The sequence below is a fragment of the Pinus tabuliformis genome, chromosome 2_1 (assembly GCF_031772625.1).
Source record: "Pinus tabuliformis cultivar Carrire ecotype Pingquan chromosome 2_1, CPIR1, whole genome shotgun sequence".
In the NCBI taxonomy this organism is placed as follows: domain Eukaryota; kingdom Viridiplantae; phylum Streptophyta; class Pinopsida; order Pinales; family Pinaceae; genus Pinus; species Pinus tabuliformis.
The window spans coordinates 343,070,368-343,090,963 of NC_142299.1; the positions used below are offsets into that span (position 1 = coordinate 343,070,368).

The following is a 20,596-nucleotide window of genomic DNA, read 5'->3' on the forward strand; positions in this document are numbered from 1 at the left end:
CGTTGGTGCTCCAATAGTGGATTATAGAAGGAAGTCGATGTGGTGATGGAGAAATCATCCAGTGCAGATACTCAGTTGCCTAGGCAATTCAATTTTCTCAATAGCAGTAGCTCAGCAGAGAAGATAGAGCCAAGGGGTGAGTAGTAGGTGAAAGAAGAGAGCAGCAGCATTTTGGGAGGAAGTTTTCAGTTCCCAGAAGAGTTGAATGAAGGAAGGCTGAAATCTTCAGAGGGCCAGCCCTCTACGCAAAGGCTGACATAGGGAGCAATTGCAGCTCAAATTTTCGCTGAGCAGAATCCTGGTTGGACGTAGAGAGTTTTTGTTGCAAGCTGGAGAACAAAATCCGCGCCAGGAGAAAAAGAGAAATAGCACACTAAAATTACTCCAGTATATACATGGACAAAAGTAACATTCAGGAGACTTTAGATTTGTCTTTCAGATTGGAAGACAAATTCGCTTGCTTAGAAGGATCAACTTCACAGGGAGTCTGGTATATAGACAGTGGAGCTTCAGCTCACATGACAGGGGTTAGAGAATATTTCTCTAACTACAAAGAGGAGCAGATGGATTTCCAAATTACTATGGGAAATAAAACGAAATGTACTCCAGCAGGGAGAGGTACCATAGATTTTCAAGGGGAGTCAGGAGCAAGCACCAGCGCTTCAGATGTATTGCATGTGCCAGGATTGGGTATGAACTTGATTTCAGTATCTCAGTTACAGGATAAGGGGTATGATGTTCACTTCGTAGGGAAGAAAGTGTATGTCAAACACCCGAGCTAGAAAAAGGTAAGACAGATTGGAGTTCAAAGTAACAAGTTGTATCGATTACAAATCGATTCTCCAATGGCATTGATAGGCAGTAATAGTAATAGTGGGAAGGAGCTGAATGAATTATGGCACAGGAGAATGGGACGTCTACATCATGGAGCACTTAGGATGCTCAAAGAAACTGTAACAAGGGTTCCTGAACTTGGAACCAAACGCAATGATGTGTGCAAAGGGTGCATACTTGGGAAGTATGCTAAGGCGGCATTTCCAAGGAGTGACATCAGAGTTGATGGTGTGTTAAGACTTATACACTCAGATATTTGTGGCCCTATCTCTACTAGAGCTCTCAGTGGTTGCGAATATTTCGTCAACTTTATTGATGATCATTCCAAGAAAACCTAGATCTACTTCTTGAAGACCAAGGATGAGGTCTTCGGTCATTTCAGAGAGTTTAAAGCTCTCGTGGAGAATGTGACCGAGAAGAAGATCAAGGTGCTTCGCTCACATAATGGTGGAGAGTATATTGATAAAGACTCCACAGATTTTTATGTGAAGGAAGGCATCAAGAGAGAATGGACAACTCCATATAATCTACAGCAAAATGGTGTAGCAGAGCGGAAAAACAGAACCATTGTTGGAGCTGCAAAAGGCTATGTTATATGACCAAGATCTACCCATATTTCTATGGGCAGAAGCATGTAACACGACAGTGTATATTCAGAATAGGACACCTCATAGAGCATTGGGGAAGAAAACACCAGAAGGTGTCTTCACAGGGAAGAAGCCAGAAGTCAGCCACCTCAGAATTTTCGGCAGCGTTGCTTATTGTCACGTGCCAGATGATAAAAGGACCAAATTGGATCGAACTGCAGAGAAGGGGTTTTTCGTTGGGAAACTTCCAAACTGTCCTCTCCTAGGACACCATCCACTAGCATCAATTCAACCTTAACACATCAATACAATACATACCTAGCCCTGTGCAACTTATGCATCACCCTGGTGTAGTCTGTTACACGCTCAGCCCTCACTCGCGTTGCCTGCACTTGTGTTCGTGCACGCGCTGTCCTACACTCACGCGTTCCTTCACTCACACGTTCCTGCACTCGCCTTACCAGCACTCGAGTTGCCCGCACTCACGCTGCCTTTCTTGATGTGTAGACTATGAAAGTGGCTTCTTGGATGTGTTAAATGACTATCCTCCACCTTATATTTATACACAAAACAAGGGCTCCATCAAATCACATGTGTGGGCTGGACAACTTGTCACAAGGTCTCTAAACACCTAGCCAAACTTGACCAAACCCATACATTAACTTCAAAAAATAATATCTTCACAAGGACAACTCAAAATTTGATGATTTTCATTGCGTTGGATTTGTCTCAACGTCCTCTATCATCTTCATCCATCACATGTCCAATAAGCCTCATGCATTCACACCCACAAGCTCAAGTGGAAAGCCCACATGCTTGGGTTCCACGCTTACAAGCCACACTTATGTGCCAACTCCTCCACAACCCTCAAGCTTAGGGTTTGGAGTACCTCCCAAGCTACAAATCTCAACACTCCCTCTTAGCAAGGGAGCTACTTACACATCAGGAAATCTCCATTAATATCATCAACAACACTAGCTCATTTGACATCCATTACTGCAACATACTCTATAGAATGAACCCTAAAATCTCAGTAGTGTCTCTGCCTCATCACATCTGAACCTGAAGATCCCAAACCTCCATAGGGTTGCTCCCTTTGAGCCTACATGATCTCCATTAGCTCAGTCCTACAAGCACTTATACTCCTGGATCAAATACCACTCGCGCAAATCCCTCCAATCTCAGATATGCAACATCACGATCCAATGAAGCCTCTAGCCTACCAATATCTAGTCCATCACATGAAGCAATCTCGATCATCCTGATCTCATCCATGCCAAAGCAATCCTCGAGTTGTCCCAACGATCCATGGAAAATCAACGGAAGTCCATGATCAGTAATCTTCCCTACAAAAAACTGTTGTTCACCGGGCTCTCCACCAATCCACCAGAACTCCCAACCAATCTCGCTGCCAAGCTAGTCAAGACCACATCTCCATGTCTTCAACAGAACCCTCTGCTCCATGATCTAGACACCCACAACTCCCTCAAAGTTGATTCGTTGTGCACTCTTTGATTCATTATCCCTCAAAGTAGCTCAGACACGCTCTAATAACATGTTTTTCCATGACATTGATGTCTAGGATACAATCTTAAATCATTGATGCTACCAAACCAAGAATCACAACGAAGCTACTTTGCACAGCGGAATATAAACAACAGTGAATCTACTAGTGCACAAAATATACACAACTTTTTACACAAATTATGTACAATAACCCAACTTCTTTAAATTAATCCAACTGATATAATACAACAGTCTAGGGTTCCAGTACCAAGGCTTGGTGTCAGTCCATTGACAACTAATCTGCCCTCAACAAGATACTCTGACCATTTGGCGGTCGCATGCTCTCTCAGCTCCTCTCGGTCGTACCCTGTAATTGCCCGGTCTTTCAGCTCCCGATCTTCAGCACTGTCTCTATCAATTATCCAAGTCCATCTTGCCACTGAACCTCAGCTATCCAATCTGCTCACTAGTGGTGTCTTAGTCCATCAAGAGCACAACACATCGAGACTCTTGTCGAGTTGTTTATAACTCCATTTGTGAATAACTCACAATTGCCCACTATTGCTCCTCGGCTACTCAGGGACTTCAACCCACTATAGTCTTTCTGCGCTGCTCCAATGAAGACCAATATAGGGCACGAAGCGCTGCCACCTATATGATGTGGATGTCCTCCTCAAAACACAAGTCTAGGGCTACACAAACTGCTCCTAGCTAATTATACCCATGAGCTCAACAACTGCCACTCTAGCAACCACCTAAGTCTATGAAGATGGTGCACACCGGGCTCCAACTTGGGCACTATCACGTTGTCCTCCAACAGACCATAAATGCCCAATCCACTATCCACACTTGGTCCACTCTCACAGTGCCCTCCAATAGACCACGAGTGACCAATCTTTGTTGTAGCATATGCTCTTGGTTAGGGCATCCAACCACCTAAGGAACCCTTCCTCTTAGCTGCTAACAAACTTCCAAACTTTCCTCTCCTAGGACACCATCCACTAGCATCAATTCAACATTAACACATCAATACAATACATACCTAGCCTTACGCAGCTTCTGCATCACCCTAGTGTGTTAGCTCAGCCCTCACTCGCACTACCTGCACTCGCGCGTTCCTGTACTCGCACGTTCATGTACTTGCACGTTCCTGCACTCACACATTCCTGCACTTGCACGTTCCTATACTCATGTTCCTGCACTCACATTTCTACACTCACGTGTTCATGCACTTGCGCGTTCCTGCACTCACGTCGCCCACACTCGAGATGTCCGCACTCGTATTGCCTTTCTTGATGTGTAGACTATGAAAGATGCTTCTTGGATGTGTTAAATGACTCTCCTCCACCTTATATTTATACACAATACAAGGGCTCCATCAAATCACATGTGTGGGCTTGACAACTTGTCACAAGGTCTCTAAACGCCTAGCCGACCTTGACCAAACCCACACATTAACTTCAAAAATTAATATCTCCACAAGGACAACTCAGAATTTGATGATTTTTGTTGCGTTGGATTTGTCTCAATGTCCTCTATCATCTCCATCCATCACATGTCCAATAAGCCTCATGGATTCACACCCACAAGCTCGGGTGCAAAGCCCACATGCTTGGGTTCCACGCCCACAAGCCACACTTGTGTGCCAACTCCTCCACAACCCTCAAGCCTAGGGTTTGGAGTACCTCCTAAGGTACAAATCTCAACATCAAATAGAAATTAATGATGATGATCATGATCCAATTAAAGAGGATTCTCAGAATGGAGAATCCGACAATGATGAAGAATAACAAGAAGTAGTTGACATGAACACAGAATTGATCTGCGCCTTATGTGAGCTTAGTAAAGCAAGGAAGTGAAATCAGACATTTGAAGAAGAAGTTGTCTTTCTAAGGCTTCAAGTGCAAGAAGCAAAGAAGAATGAGGAAATCTTGACAAGCAAATTAGAGGATTCGGTTCAGAGGTAAGAAACCAGATTCGCTCAAAACCACTATCATGTCCTGAATCCCATGAATCAGACATGATTCACTGGGACACGTGTCCTTTGAGAGTGCCCGACTTGTGTGATTCGATGGACACGCGAATCCTTCAAGTGTGCCCAGCATGTCCCGATTTCAAGACACGTGTCCCCTGGAAATGCGTGTCGCGCGGCCCAAAAAGCCCGGTTTGGCTCATTTCTCCCTCATTATTTTGTGTCTCTCTTGCTACGAGTGTGTGGGAGCGACTAGCAAAGGGTTTGGGAGCACTTTGGAGGCAATTCAAGCAACAGGTAAGTGCATTTTGCTTCTATTTTTTTGCATTTTTATTACCGCAGTTTGCATGTGCATTTTTTTTACAAGTTTGTGCATTTTTTCTTTATTTTTTACAGCAGTCATGGCTCAATCAAGGGCAGGGGGGAAGGGGAAGAATGTACCCATTGGTGATGTCCCTCCTATTCCAATTTCATCAGGATCTGTAAGTGTTCCCGCTATTGGAAGTGGGGTTGCAACAACAACTTCAAATGTTGAAGGAAGAATTAATTTAGAAAGATAGCAGGCTCAAAAAAAAAAATATCCCTTGTGAAAGTATGTCACAAGAGATCAAGGGCTAGGCAGCAAGTTGAAGGGAGGAGGCAATGTTGCTTGGAAATGAAACTATTGCAACAATCATTTCAAGAGCACTTATTACTGTGTGAAAGGTTATTTGTTGGCTTTATCGGGTTGTGGAATTGGAGCATGTACACAGGTGTCTTTAGATAAGAGGAAAGAAATGGAAAAAGAGGCCAATGTTGGTGTGGCAAGGGTGGCTACATTATCTATAAAAACAAGAATGATGACCTCCTTCCATTCTAGAGGAAAAGCAGCAACAAATTTCCCTTTGAGAGTTTTGGTGGTTGTAACAACCCTAGTGAAAAGTTCATGTAATAAAAGTTAATAAAGGAAAAATAAGACCACAGGTAAGGGACATGTATTCCAAGTTGAATGTTGGACAAAGATATCCTAGTGGGCATCACTAGATGTGTGTTTTGGCTAAGGAAAAATGGCAAAGGCTAAGGCAAAGGCATTAAAAGGAAAAAAGGCATTTTTGGCACATTTATTTATGAAAATAAAGGAAATTAGGAGAAAAGGAAGGTAAAAGGTCACAAGTTGCATGTGAGGAGGAAATTGAAGGAAAATAATGGAAAATGAAGAAATTAGAGGCCTCATGCATAAAAAGGCTTTTGAGGACAAGTTCATGGCTTTTGTCAGTTCAACCTTTTGTCAATTCAAGTTTGGAGCTCTCTCTCTCTCTCTTGGTCACTTAAAGTTTTCTTGGAGCACTCTAGTTTGGAGCAAGCAAAGGAAAGAAAGGCAAGCAAGGAACAAGGAAAGGAAAGCAGGATCAAGCAGCTTCAACAGGAATACTTGCAAGTAACCTTTTGCATGTGTGATTTCCTAGATGGTTTGGACATGCATGGCTTTGCATGTTGGTGTATGGTTCTCTTGCTGTCAGTGGCATGGTTTTGCTGGGTTATGACAGTGGATTTCAGCCTAGCCTAGCCTTTTTCCGGATGCCATGGTATGTTGGGATGTTTATTTCGGTTTTTGAGCTTTGGTTTGTCGGATGGATTTCGGAATCCAGGGCGAAGGTGGTCTCAAGGTCCATTCCCAAAGGCCTAGGAATCCCTTGACCGGTTTTGGCGAGATACACGGTAAATCCTAAGGGAGCAATCTTGGTTTAAGGCCTAGTGATCCGAGTTTGGATTGCGGTAAAGCCTGAGAGACAAGGAGACGGAAAATTCCTCAAGGATAGTGATGGATTCTGGATGGCATTCCAAGTTTTGTTCGATTGTGATCGGAGCACCAGTTTTGGTGTGATCATGGTTTAATGAGGGTGGAGGTGGTTTAACCTCTGGATTCCCTTGGTTTTTCTTGGATTGGTTGTTCTATGAGATCCCACATTCATGCTTGGAATATGGCACGAGGGTGACTGGCTGAAAGAGAGATTTGGTTCAGCCATGTCTATGATCGAGTGGTACGTGGAAGTCCCAAACCTGGTCGGATTTTCCTATGATTAATAAAAAGCTAAATTCCCTTACTTTTGCATATATGTGGATTTAATGGTTGTCATATCTCTGATATTTATATGGTTTTATGCTGGTTATAAGCATGTTTGAATGACTAGTTCATGTCATGGTTATTTCATGTATTTACTTGTAACTGTTAAATGGATGGATGCAAGACCTAATTGATGATGTAGTAGTTCAATGGAGAAGGAGGTGATCCTTCTAGTTATGTTTCATAAGTTGTTTCAGTCGTTTATGCTTTGTCTTGTATCCTAGACCTATAGGTTGCATTGATGCCAAGTGTTTGACAGAATGTCAGTCTCGGTTGGGGATGCTCAGGCCTAGTCCCGAGGGTGATTTTTGATTGATCAGCATTGTTATTATGTTTTTAATGAATTCTAGAAGTTACAACAAGTTCTGGGCAAAGGCCAGGATTCTGGGCTAGAAAAGTGGCTTAAATCCCAGGGTCGTTGGCACAAAACTAGCAATTTTGATCCACAGTCGCTGGCAGGCAAGCCTGTGAGAGCGATTTTGGGTTTCTAGTCGCTCCCTTTCTCGTAGCATGACAGCGACTATGGCCTAACAGTTGCAGAACAGCAGTGGGACCCAGGGACAGGCTGTCTGAGTGGCTGACTTGTCTCTTAAGGATTTTGGTGATGATGTTGGATCGCTATATGTGATGTTCCATCGATTCCACTTCCTTAAGGGGACATAGGACGTTGAATCTTATTGTAGTAGCATCTCTCCTCATGTTTACCCAAGTTGGCATGGTTACTTTGGGTAGACCTGGGAAGGGGTGTTACAGTGGGGGTGTGGGTCAAGCAGCAAAAACAAAGGTAGTGACACTTGGTCCAATGGACAAGATTTTTCAGAAAGGGAAATGGTAAGAGCTTGATCTCACCATTGCATTTTTTTCTATTAGAACTTCATATCCTTTAATGTTGCACGCTCACCTTTATTTATTGAGATGTGTTCAGCTCTAACTCAAGGGGCTCCATCAAAGTATGCGTCTCCTGGGTCAGAGAAGTTTAGAACCACATTGTTGACTAAGGCAAAGAAAGAGGTGGAAAAAATGCTTAAGCCTATTAAATCAACATGGCCAACATTTGGGGTTAGTATTATTTCTAATGGATTGACAGATCCAACACGCCACCCACTCATCAACTTCATGGTGTCTTCCTTGAATGGACCAGTTTTCTTGAAATTAATGGATGCACAAGGATGAACAATATATGGGTGAGTTGTTCATTAAAGCTATTGAAGATGTAGATGTTGATTCTTGTGTACAAATCATTACAGATAATGCACCTGTTTGCAAGGTTGTTGGCATGATTGTGGAAGCTATATATCCACAAGTATTTTGGACACCATGCATTGTCCATTCCTTGAATTTAGCACTAAAATCTATTGCTTCTGATGTGCTTGGATTGGAAATATTATTGAGGATGCATGACATATCTGTAATTTTGTACAAAATCATACAAATTCCCTCACAATCTACAAGGAGCAGTGTTGATAATATCAGCGCCATATATCTGCAATATTTTCGGCAAAACGATATATCACCGAGAAAATATCGCGATATTTTATGTTTTGAACATATCGCGATATTTTATGTTTTGAACGTATCGCGATATTTTCAAAATATAGCGATATTTTGAAAATATCAGCAAAATATTGCCATATTTTGAAAATATCACCTATGTTTAAAATTTTGAAAAAAAAAATATGAATTTTTAAGCTTGCCGATATTTTCACCGATATTGTCAATAAGATGTTTTTTGGACCCTCGCTGATATTTTGCTGATACCGATATTATCAACACTAACAAGGAGTACACCAATCTATCATTGTTGAAGGTTGTAGATAGACGGTTTGCCTCTTCATTCATCATGTTGAAGAGTTTGAGGGAGGTCAAGACCGCTCTTGGGGCCATGGTTATTTCAAAGTTTTGAACTTTTTGGAGAAAAACAGATCAAGCAGCCTCAAAAGAGTGAAGGACACAATGTTAGATGATGCTTGGTGGGAGAGGGTAGATCTACTTATTAAGATCATGGACCCTATCATTGCTTTGCTATGATTTGCAGATACAGACCAACCCATTCTAAGAGATGTTTATGAGAGATGGGATTCCATGTTTGAGTCTGTGAGGACCATTCTTTTACAATATGAGTGCCTCGAGTATGAGACATCATCAAAGGCCTTCTTCACCACCATACAGGATTTTCTTGTCAGCAGATGGGACAAGAATTGCACACCTTTGCATTGTTTGGCTCGCTCATTGAACCCAAAATACTACAACCATGAGTTGCTGAATGGTGGACCTTCCCGCAGATTCCCTCCTCACATGGATGGTGAAATTTCACAGGGGAGGAAGGATGCATTGAGGCGGATTTTTTAGGATAAATCATCCCTTGATGAGGTGGAGGATGCCTTTCCAAAGTTTTCCACTGGCACTGGCCGATTTGCAGGATATGATGTGATTAGAGACAGGGAGGCTAAAAATCCCTATTCTTAGTGGGAAACTCATGGGGCAACAAGTCCTCTTCTACGGCAATTAGCCATGAGGCTCCTCTCTCAGGTGATTTCATCCTCTTGTTGCGAGAGGAATTGGAGCACATATGGGAATTTGTATAGTGTCAAAAAGAGCAGGCTTGAGCAGTCCGGGGCAGAGACAATGGTGTATGTGATGTGCACACCAAACTTCGTCTTATTTACAGGTAGAGGGATGAGTGGTTAAAGGTAAAGACAAAGATGTGGGATGTCTTTCCTGATGATATGGGTTTGGACAACAGTGTTGAGTTCATATTGACCAACTTGGATCTTAATGAGCCAGTGCTAGAGCTTGTCACTTTTGATGATGGTGATATTGTTGAAGGGTCATCCTCCACACCAGCAGATGCAGAGATGACATTGGATACAAAGGAGGAGGATGCAACAGAGGAGAGCAGTGGTGACCATGACAATGATGTTGATTTTGATGATGATGATTGATGACTCATGAGCTACCTACTGCCTTGTACTTGTAGTTGTTTTGTATTTGCTATTAGCCTATTTCTATTTGCCATTGGCATTGCTACTACCTATGTAACACATTTTGATTTTGATGACTTAATGAGAAAACTGCAGTTTGTCTTCCTCCTATTGGATCATTGATGAATTTGTCACAATTGTATTTGTATGCATAATGTTACTTTGTAAAACTACAAAATTTAAATTTACAATGTAGAATCTAGATCTATGCTTGAATTTGTATAATTAATGAAAATTTATGTAAGAAATATCTAATTATATATATATAACATGACCTACGTATCATGTTCTAGGGGGTCAACATGCCTCTGTCAAACACTCAAATTTTGTCCCATGTCCCCGTGTCAAGTGACTTAGGTTCAGAGGTACGAGGCAGAAATCAGTCAAAAGCCAAAGGAACTTGATGCAGCTCTAACTGAAATCAACAGGCTCAAGGAATGCCAAAAGGAACATTTGCAGGTTATTGAAAGGAAAGATCAAGAAATAGCTCAGTTAAAGATGATGGAAAAAGAAACCAGTAAACATCCATGCAACGAAGGTACAAGCTCCAAGTCCTTGCAGAGCAAAATTGACAAGAAGTCTGACAACAATATCCCTCAAAAGCCAAATCGAATTTAAGGACAAAAGAAGGTTGAAAATGTTGTTGCTCCAAGAAGCAATCAATGGGTTGTACCTCCTCCAAGAAAGAATACTTATAGAAGACCAACAAGACAAGACATCACATCCAGGTACCCTAGCATGTGTATTGGTTATTGTTTTTCATGTTCTAACTTTGGGCATATGCCTAGGGATTGCAGAATGTATGGCAGGGTTGATTATCAAAGACATTATTGGAACCCTAGAAGCAAATTTGCAATATCACAAGACAAATTTCAAAATGACTATGCCAGCAAAAAGTATAAGTCATTTTCTCCATCATTCAGGCCCAACATTGAATGTCACAAATGCCATAACTATGGGCATATGGCTTGCAATTGAAGATACAAGAAAACAAAAGCAAGAAGATCAAGTGGATGGAAAAGTCTCTACAGTGATGCTTTCAAGTTTTGTAAAATAGAAAGGTCATGATGAATCTACAATGAAAGATGTCAAGGTTCAAGATGATCCGGCCGAAGAGCTGGCTCATAAATTATTTTGAAAAATCCAACATGATGACTCCTAGTGCATGTAGGGGGATTCTATGTAGCAGCGGTTGCACACTTGAAGATCTATCTTTTGACAAGTTGACAATTGGCAGATATGAATAAGTCGTCAGAGTAACAATCAGCATTATGGGCAGTATCAGTGGAGTAGTAGTTTTGGCAAGCAAAGTCAAGGACATAATTGCAAAAGGATTCGTTTTGTTGATGCACATTGACAAGTAAATCAGAGGTATAATCAATTACGAGAACCCTTGCGAAGCATAGCATGTCAAGGGGAGATAGGTAATCTATTGCAACAAGCATCAAGAGAAACAGTTAAAGGAAGACAAGCTTTTTGCGGGAAGATATTTCATCAAGGAGAGTAACCTTTTTCCATTGACGTCAAAGGGGGAGAGAAATCAGGAAAAGAAGATCAGAGGCATGGAGTCAAGGGGAGCAGTGATCACAGGGGGGGTAACTGTTTCCATCAATGACAAAGGGGTAGATTGTTGAATGGTGTTGTCATTGATGCCAACGTCGATCTTGAAGGCTCTTAATCTTTTTCTGGATTGCATTGATTGGAAGCTCCAAGCGACAAAGAGGAAGGAAAGCCTTAGAAGCTCCACCTTTGAAGACAAAAATGACCAAGAAGATCAGGGTTTTTGAAGTCAGGATCATTGACATATGATGCTCCTTGTCGAGTCGATTCCAATGGTATATGGCACACTTCGAGTCTTCTCACGGTTTGAGAGATATGTTCAATTAAAGTTGATGCTCCCATCTTGTGGTCAAAATCCCCAAAAGATGATGATGTGGCAACTTATTAGTAGCTAGAAAAATCATGAGGCCAGAAGGGATTTTCATTAAAGTAATTTTTGTGGTAAAAATATTTTTTGGTTGGGTTTAAAATTTAGATTAAAAAGGCTCCATGCAAGGTGTAAGTCAGCCTTAATTTAATATGGAGTTTTGGCTCCAATTATTAAATTAAAAAATCGAATTGTTTGTCCCTCCAATTAAAGGTCAGCTCCCTCCAAATATGCAAGTCAACTCCCTCTTAGAAGCATCCTCCTTCACTATAAAAAGAATCTTGTTTTCACCTAAAGGATATCGAATTGTTTGATGATTATTTTCTCTGAATTATTCGACTTGGGGCAGTCAACATCCAATTCTAAGAGATAGTCAAAGTTTGAAGTCAAGTTGGGTATATTTCTTTTGCTTGGTTTTGGGTTTCACTGGGTTCTCTCAGACCAGTTCGAATCTTCCTTGGAAAATGTCTGGGACGATTCGAGGCATTGCCTGTCTATCTACGCAGTCCAAGTAGTTGTCTAGCTTGCTTGCCTGCACTGCCTGCAGAAACTGCGCAAACATGAGGGACAAGCCTCTGCTGCCTGTCACTGCACTGTCCCGAGAAATTGCGCAGTTTTGCCAGGCAGTCGTCCTGTTGGCCTGCTCTGCCCTCGTACTGAAAACTGCGCAATTTTCAGCAACAATCCTCCTACTGCCCAGCACTCCACTCAGCCCGGAAACTACGCATTCATGTCCTGCCTTGACTGTCTCCCAGAAATACGCAGTTTTGACCAGCAGCTCCCGCAATTTGATCTCGGCCTCCTCCGGAAAACTGCGCAATTTTCACTGCCAGTACTTCCTGCTGCCCACACTGCCTCCCTGGAAAAATTGCACAATTCTGCCTCCTAGCTGAGCCCTCTCCCACAAATGTCACTGTTGTCCCGGACTGCTCAAATCAGCCTCCCAGTGACCTCTGCGCAGTTTTTCCCGATAGTGCCCCGGAGTCCCACATCCCAGCTGAGTTGTGCTCTACGCAATCTCAGTACCTTCTCCTCCCTCCTGGTCACCCGGACTGATCACAGAAAACAATGCATCATGGTAGATTAGGATATTTCTGGATTTGATGTTGTCTTGTCATGAGTGATTACAGAAGCAGGTACATGATTGGAGAAGCAGGTAGACGAACAGGATGAAGAAGGAGCGCATGCTAGAAGACTTGCTCGCGGTTGGACGAACACGCGAAGCATACCAAGTAGCAAGCGAAGGAGATACATACACATGCATGAACCATCAAGAAAATACCAAGACCATCAAAGACCCTGCACACTTCATCATGCGGAGGTGAAGATATGATACACCAAGAGCATACTCATCACCCAGCAACATAGCAGCTCGACACGGACACCATAGTTAGCATGTTCATGTCAGCAGTGTCATGTCAAGTTGTGTCATGAGTCGTCTCAACCACATCACTACTATGGGCCATACTTGTTGTAATCAATGTAATGTAACGTGGAAGTCCAAGAGACCCACGGATGAAGTTGAAGAGTCATGTAAGTCGAACAGTCATGAGGGAAGTCGAAGAGTCACAAGGGTCAGTTCACCCTTGGCTATATATACCCCCTCATTGTACATGCAAAAGGACTTTTCACCTTGGCTCCTCCCACATAGCCTTGAGAGTCTGTAATCTTTTCTTTGAGGAGCGAGTAATGGCTCCAACGCTCCACTACTGGGGCTAGTGATGTATGGTGTACGAATGTGTCTTGGAACTTTCGCTTAATTCAAAAGCCTATCACAGGCCAGCACGTTTTCATGCATGCGTTGTATTCGTTTGTAAGACTATTCTTTAAACACTTGTAATGCATGTTTGCTTAACTTGTACTAGGATATTTGAACTACTTCGGTTATTCTAGTGCATATATTGTTGAAGATGTGTTGTAATGGTTGCTATTGTTGTCTCGTCTATGTGGACTACTCCATTGGACACTAGACAAATTCATTCTTGTATATTAGGAACTTAAACACAAGTTACATTAAGCACTCACCAGGCACACGTACCTCACTTTTTGAAGACCAACTATATCACTCTCATGTGCTGACAAGCGAGAGCTAAGGCATATCTTTAAGATAATGGCAACCGGGCCATCATACCGGATGGGACTCCTACACCAAACAGTGTGAGGTCTAGTTGGGACTTCATACCGGGGAGATACCCTAAATGTTGGCGAATCAAGCATCATCAGCAACAACTTAATTGGGGCCCAAGCCCACCAGAGGATCATATCGACAGTTGTAGGGGATGCGTTGAGAGCCATGGGTTTCCATCATGTGACAGAGCATTATCTCATGCCATGGGCAGCCTCAGCACTTTCAGCAGCTTGTTTATTGCCCCACATTATATGTGAAATGATGCACTTGGACCAATAGTGCCCCCAGTCAGTTTAACATTGTATACAGGGCTTGGCAATTGATCCGAGGCCCAGAGGAGGTTTGTCTCATCCTTGAGACATGGGAGGAAAAGCACCATCTTTCATGCCCTCATTTAGAATTGTCTATAGGCTTATTTTACACCAGGAGACCCATGAGATTACTACTTGTGCCCCAGAGCCACTTTGGAGCACCACATGATGTTTTGCTTGGAGATCAAGGGGCCATCCCCTTGACCATCATTCATGGAGCCCTCTTCTTCAAAAGGGCACCTTGAGGACTCGATTAGGCCTTCCAACGAACCTCCTACACCATTGCTTCATCATTTCGGCTTCATTTTGGATGGCTTATTCTATACTTTATGAGCTATTTGGCGAGCTTGTCACCAAAGTTATGTTATTTTGCACATTAAATTATTTTTTAGGGCATCTTATGCTAATTCGAGCTACTTAGAGGATCGTATAAATAAAGGAGACTCATTTGTGAGAGCATCATCATCACACTTGAATATCTCTCTCTCTTGAGAATTTTGCACTTGTCTTTGGATGTCTATTGGAGCTCTTTTGATGCATTTCAATATTTTTGGGAGCTGAAATCTTGCTCTTTCTTGGAGCCACTATCTCGATCTTGGATTGGATATATCTCTTGTTATCTTGTAAGCACATTTTGTTGAATATTTTTCCATGTAATAATGTCTAATGTGTGGAAATTTTGCAATGAGCTAGTATTTCTTGTGCCCTAGTTATTGAATATTATTGTAAAAATTGTTAGATTGCAAATTTCTACATGCTACTCATTGAATAACAAGTAGATGAATGTTCCTATTAGATTGAAAAATTGTTCTTTTCCATAAAAGTCCATAGATCTTGGGTGGGTAAATGCTAAAGAGTGATTGCTAGGGCATCACAATTTAGCCTCCCTAAAGACAAATTTTAATCGAATTTCAAATCACATAGACTCCATAGCCCAAGGGTAAGGCACTAGTCCAAGAAAATTTGGTGATCACCCTCCTTTTACTTCTCTTTTCTCATTCGTTTAAAATTTTGGCCCCTACCTTAGACGGCTAGCTAAGGCTCCCTGCAAATTGCATTAGGAGAGGCCTTTTTCAAAACCGTTTGGACAAGCAATTGCGTTGGTGTCTCCCCTAGTGGCCCTCCAGTTTTGGAGCAATTCCACGATCAGTTTGTGAGAAAACTCAAGCCCTAGCTACATCTTTGAAGGTTATCTTGAGCGTCTATGGTTGGTGGTCTTCTAAAGGTTCATTTGCATTTAAAACTTTGAGGAATCAATCATCCTTGACCCCTTCCTATCCTAAGCTTGACCTTGTGATCATATTGAAGGATTCCTTCCACAATTACTCAAAAACCCTAGGTCTCGCTTTGATTTCTTCCTAGGTCTCTCTAGTGGAGCGAAAGCCCTATTTGAAGAAGGATTATCTCATGAAGCCCCTAGAAAGGTCTTGCCTCATCTTGGAAGCCTTGATCATAGGCATACTCATTATTTGAATATCCCTAACCCTAGGTCATGGTCTTCCTCATAGGTCTTTCTTAGAGAGCCCTTAGCTTCTCTTGAAGGAATTAAGCCCTAATTGAGCCTCTCCTTTGAATGGGCCTTGGAAATCCCATTATACCTTGTCATTGATCCTATCATTATAGGTGATTTCCCTCATACCCAGACTCCTTCCATCGGTGAAATTTCGTAAAGAGCAAGGGACATTGATTGAGGTGGCAATAGGTCTTTGTCCCATTGTTTTCATTTGGTCTAGTAGTTGTCCCTTAGGTACCCCTCCTAGGAGCCCTACTAAATTGTGTGGCAATAGGGATCTCCTCTGAGGCCTGAGGGTCATAGGAGGTGCACTACTTGGGAGATTTTAGATTGAAGTAGCATGTCCATATATTCCAACTTACCACTTTCCATGATTCCCTAGATTTCATCTCCATTCGTTGGGCTTGTGGTCATTGGTCCATTGGGATTGGCACTCTTTTATCCTCCTTCTTGAACCTGGGCTAGAAACTTTGCCCTCGAGGTTGATGCAAGTAAAAGAACGTTAAAAGCATTGAATGGCCCCAATGAAATAAAAAGAAAGTTAAAATGGAAAAGATGGTTGAGACATTAATTAGCATGTGGGCAAAAGCCCAACATGAGCTCTACTCCCCTCATTAGCCATCACCCAATTCCTTGAGCACTTGATGCTCCATCACATAATAAAGGAACTCTTACATGTCCCAACCCTAATAAGTGATAAATAGTCTCATCATTCAACAGTAAATAAATGCTAAATCATTAAAAGCAAGCTTAGGCTCCTAAGCTATGCTCCCAGTCAAAGCATTATCAAAAAGAAGTAAAAGGTGCACCAACGCGGTGGAAAAAGTAGAATGAGTAAAGGCTTTACTCATGCTTCCATAATTGCTCCATCCTCATCGAGTCTATGCTAGATTTTGCAGAGATGCAACATGAACCACTATAAGAAGCATTGTACACTTAGAAGAATCAGCTAAGGTTTTACCTTTGATTTAAAGGAAGCTAAGGCTTTTCCTAGGTTCCAAGGTACAGCCATGATGATGTGTTTAAAAACATGATTTCTATCCAATATGTTAGCAACTCCCTCAAATATAACATACATAATCAAGGAGATGGTGACAATCAAGAGGCCCACATTATAGACAAACTTTCTAATGAGGCTTGTGCATGTAGTTCTAGTTCTCTTAGCATGTTGACACAACGAAATATCTAAGAAGACATTCATACTCTGATAACCTCAAATGTTAAACTAAGGCAAAAGCGGAAGAAAATAAACTTTTGCACTACCGTAAAAAGCAAAAGATACATCATACCACTAAGCATCACCCTAATGGAGTATAATGTGAAAAGACGAGTAATAGCTTGAAAAAAGAGTTATTGCAAACAACTTTAAAGGCACATCTACGATTTGAAAGAAGGTTGCTACTTATTACACCTAAAAAGCGTTGCATTTTGACATAGACTTTAAACTTAGATTCAAAATCATTCGAGGGTCAACTCATACTCGAGCTCACACTAGGATTGACTCTGGCTGATATGATTTCAATGACTTGATTTCCTAAAAAATACACAAAAATATATTTTAAAGACCGCAAATTGTGATTTCAAAAAATTATTGAAATTTCGATAAAACAAAAAACAAAAAACAAAAAAAAAACATTATGAATAAATGAGCAAAGAACATTTAAATGACAGAGAATGTTCCACCATCCCTTATACTGAGATCCTCATCATTAGTATCTACTATCACCCTTTGCCTCTTGTCTAGGTTTTAGCAATATCAATCAAAGCAATCTTATTTTGATGAAACTACCTAATCCAAGCATTATAATATGGAAAGGCAACTTGATCTGTGTTGGAAAGATCAAGATGGAAAGGCAACTTGAAAGGGAAAACGTAGCAATAACCCAAGACTAGACAAGTGAGGAATAAAACGCAGCAATATATCTGCAACCTAAGATGGAAATTCGTTGCCAGTTGCCATAAGAGATGGATGTCCTGTCAAACTAGCTTGAAAATGTGTCAAAAAATGAACCCTAATCCAACCAACTAAAATTGTTAACCCAAACAATTGCAAATTTGAAACTCTAAACCGGACTCTAGTACAAAACTCTAAAAGAAATTTCTATATATTTTATATATGTATTTATTTGGTATGACCTTATTTCACTCCTTTATTGAAGAGGACTGCAAGAGAATGGCTTCCTTTTAATGGATCTTTAAAAGAAAAATACTCACTTAACAGTATGAATATCTTGGCGACCTCCTTTGTATTCGTGAGCTCATTTCCATGGACTCTGTTACACAAACACAAACTTAACAGTATGATTATCTTGGCGACCTCCTTTGTATTCGTGAGCTCATTTCCATGGACTCTGTTACACAAACACAAACACCAGGAGAAAATTAACATTACATTTAGAACACTGCTATGTGCAAAATAACAAGAGAATATCAGCTTTACATTTACTGATAAGCTGTATGAGTGCTGTAGAGAAAATAACAAAACCAGAGCACTGCACTTTGTATTAAATGCAATTGCAGAAAGGAAAGCAGAGCATACCCTAAAGATTTGGGGTTTGGCAATTTGCATGGAAAAACTGGGCGGTTTTGTGGCTTGGCGAACCAACTCCAAAGCAGCTATTGCATCCTGTACAAACTCGGGCATCCCGACAGCAAGCTCATGTACCAAGTCGTCCTTCGGGCCTTCCAGCAAGCTCTGCACATTCGTCTAGATTCCTAAGGTGGGCTACTTGATCCACCTTATTGTAGTGACTACTTCAATAACCTACTCTGGATAAGCAGAAACTCACTCGATCTACTGTTGATGGCCTTACTCCTGCTCCTGGCTTTGCTACGGTTGGTGTTTCTGAAATGAGTTATTCTCGAATTCCAACTCGATCTGCAACCTCTCTAGCTACTCTTTATGCTCCTGGCCCGGAGTAAACTACTTATGGTTCTGGGTCAATGAAGTAAAACGCCGGATCATTCACTGGTTTATATTCAACAAATGTCTCTGCCTTTGCCACTGCTGCTTAAACTCTAACTAGAAAAACGAAATCAGCCGGATCCGCATTATCATATATAACTCTAATATACTCCCACCTCTGCCAATGAGAGAGCCCAGTGAGCCTTTAGCGGGATAAGAAGGAGCAAGGCGAAACTAGGCGAGGTGGTAGAAATACTCGGTAAACTAAATAAGCAACTCGCACTGGATCAACTGAACCTGGTCATAATGCTACCTTTTCCGTTGCTACTGGTCCCGAATAGGCTTTGAAACTAGAGGATCCTCAGCTATCGCGTGATGAGGTGAAGTCCAGTCTGTGAGCTCATCGGACTTGTAGGATCACGAGCCAGAAAACCCAGAAAAACAGATGTCATCTCTTCACAATTTGCGCTCAATTCTAGAAATTTCACCTTCGGTTCTATTTTGAAACCCACGATACCAGCCCGGGCACCCGATCGACTCTTATCGACCACATTATTTCACTCCTTTATTGAAGAAGACTGCAAGAGAATGACTTCTTTTAATGCATCTTTAAAAGCAAAATACTCAATTAACAGTATGATTATCTTGGCGACCTCCTTTGTATTCGTGAGCTCATTTTTATGGACTCTGTTACACAAACACAAACACCAGGAGAAAATCAATGTAACACATTACATTTAGAACACTGCTATGAGTGCCCTAGAGAAAATAACAAAACCAGAGCACTGCACTTTGTATTAAATGCAATTACAGAAAGGAAAGCAGAGCATACCCTCCTTTGTATTCGTGAGCTCATTTCCATGGACTCTGTTACACAAACACAAACACAAGGAGAAAATCAACATTATATTTAGAACACTGTATGTGCAAAATAGCAAGACATTATCAGCATTACATTTGCTGATAAGCTGTATGAGTGCTGTAGAGAAAATAACAAAACCAGAGCACTGCACTTTGTATTAAATGTAATTGCAGAAAAGAAAGCAAGAAATTATCAGCATTACATTTGCTGATAAGCTGTATGAGTGCCGTAGAGAAAATAACAAAACCAGAGCACTGCACTTTGTATTAAATGCAATTGCAGAAAGGAAAGCAGAGCATGCCTCAACATTACATTTAGAACACTACTATGTGCAAAATAACAAGAAAATATCAGCATTACATTTACTGATAAGCTGTATGAGTGCTGTAGAGAAAATAAAGAATCCAGAGCACTGCACTTTGTATTAAATGCAATTGTAGAAAAGAAAGCAGAGCATACCCTAAAGATGAGGGGATTAGGGGTTTGGCAATTTGCAGGGAAAACTGGGCAGTTTTGTGGCTGGGCGAACCAACTCCAAAGCAGCCATTAAATCCTGTATGTACCAAGTCATCCTTCGGGCCTTCGACAGCAAGCTCTGCACATACCTAAATTGAAAACCCAGATGTCATCTCTTCACAATTTGCGCTCAATCCTAAATGTCACCTTCGGTTCTATTTTGAAACCCACGACACCAGCCCGCGCGCCCGATCATTTCTTATGGACCACATTAGATTACAACTTTTATTCAGCGATTCTTATGCAACCTTTTAAAGCGCTTTTTTGGAAGTTACTAAAAATGATTTTGTTAAAAAATTATTAATTTTTAAAGGTCTGAAAATGACTGGTAACTAATATACATTAAAATTTGTGCTCAACGTTTATGTCTGTGTGAAGGATATTCCCCATACCTTTTCATCGCGTTTGGTAAAGAGAGTGGTCGGGAAAGACCACAAAATAAATGATGGA

At 41.3% G+C, this 20,596-nt stretch overlaps 1 long non-coding RNA gene across 1 annotated transcript; it reads right to left on the reverse strand.

Annotated features, from left to right (window-relative positions):
• Positions 1–18,084: 18,084 nt before the first annotated feature.
• LOC149200264 (uncharacterized) lies at positions 18,085–20,334 on the reverse strand. Its single transcript, XR_016253349.1, has 4 exons — positions 20,090–20,334; positions 19,601–19,635; positions 18,403–19,455; positions 18,085–18,214 (listed from the first exon to the last, which is right to left on the reverse strand). It is a non-coding gene; the product is annotated as an uncharacterized LOC149200264 (long non-coding RNA).
• Between the last annotated feature and the right edge of the window lie 262 nt (positions 20,335–20,596).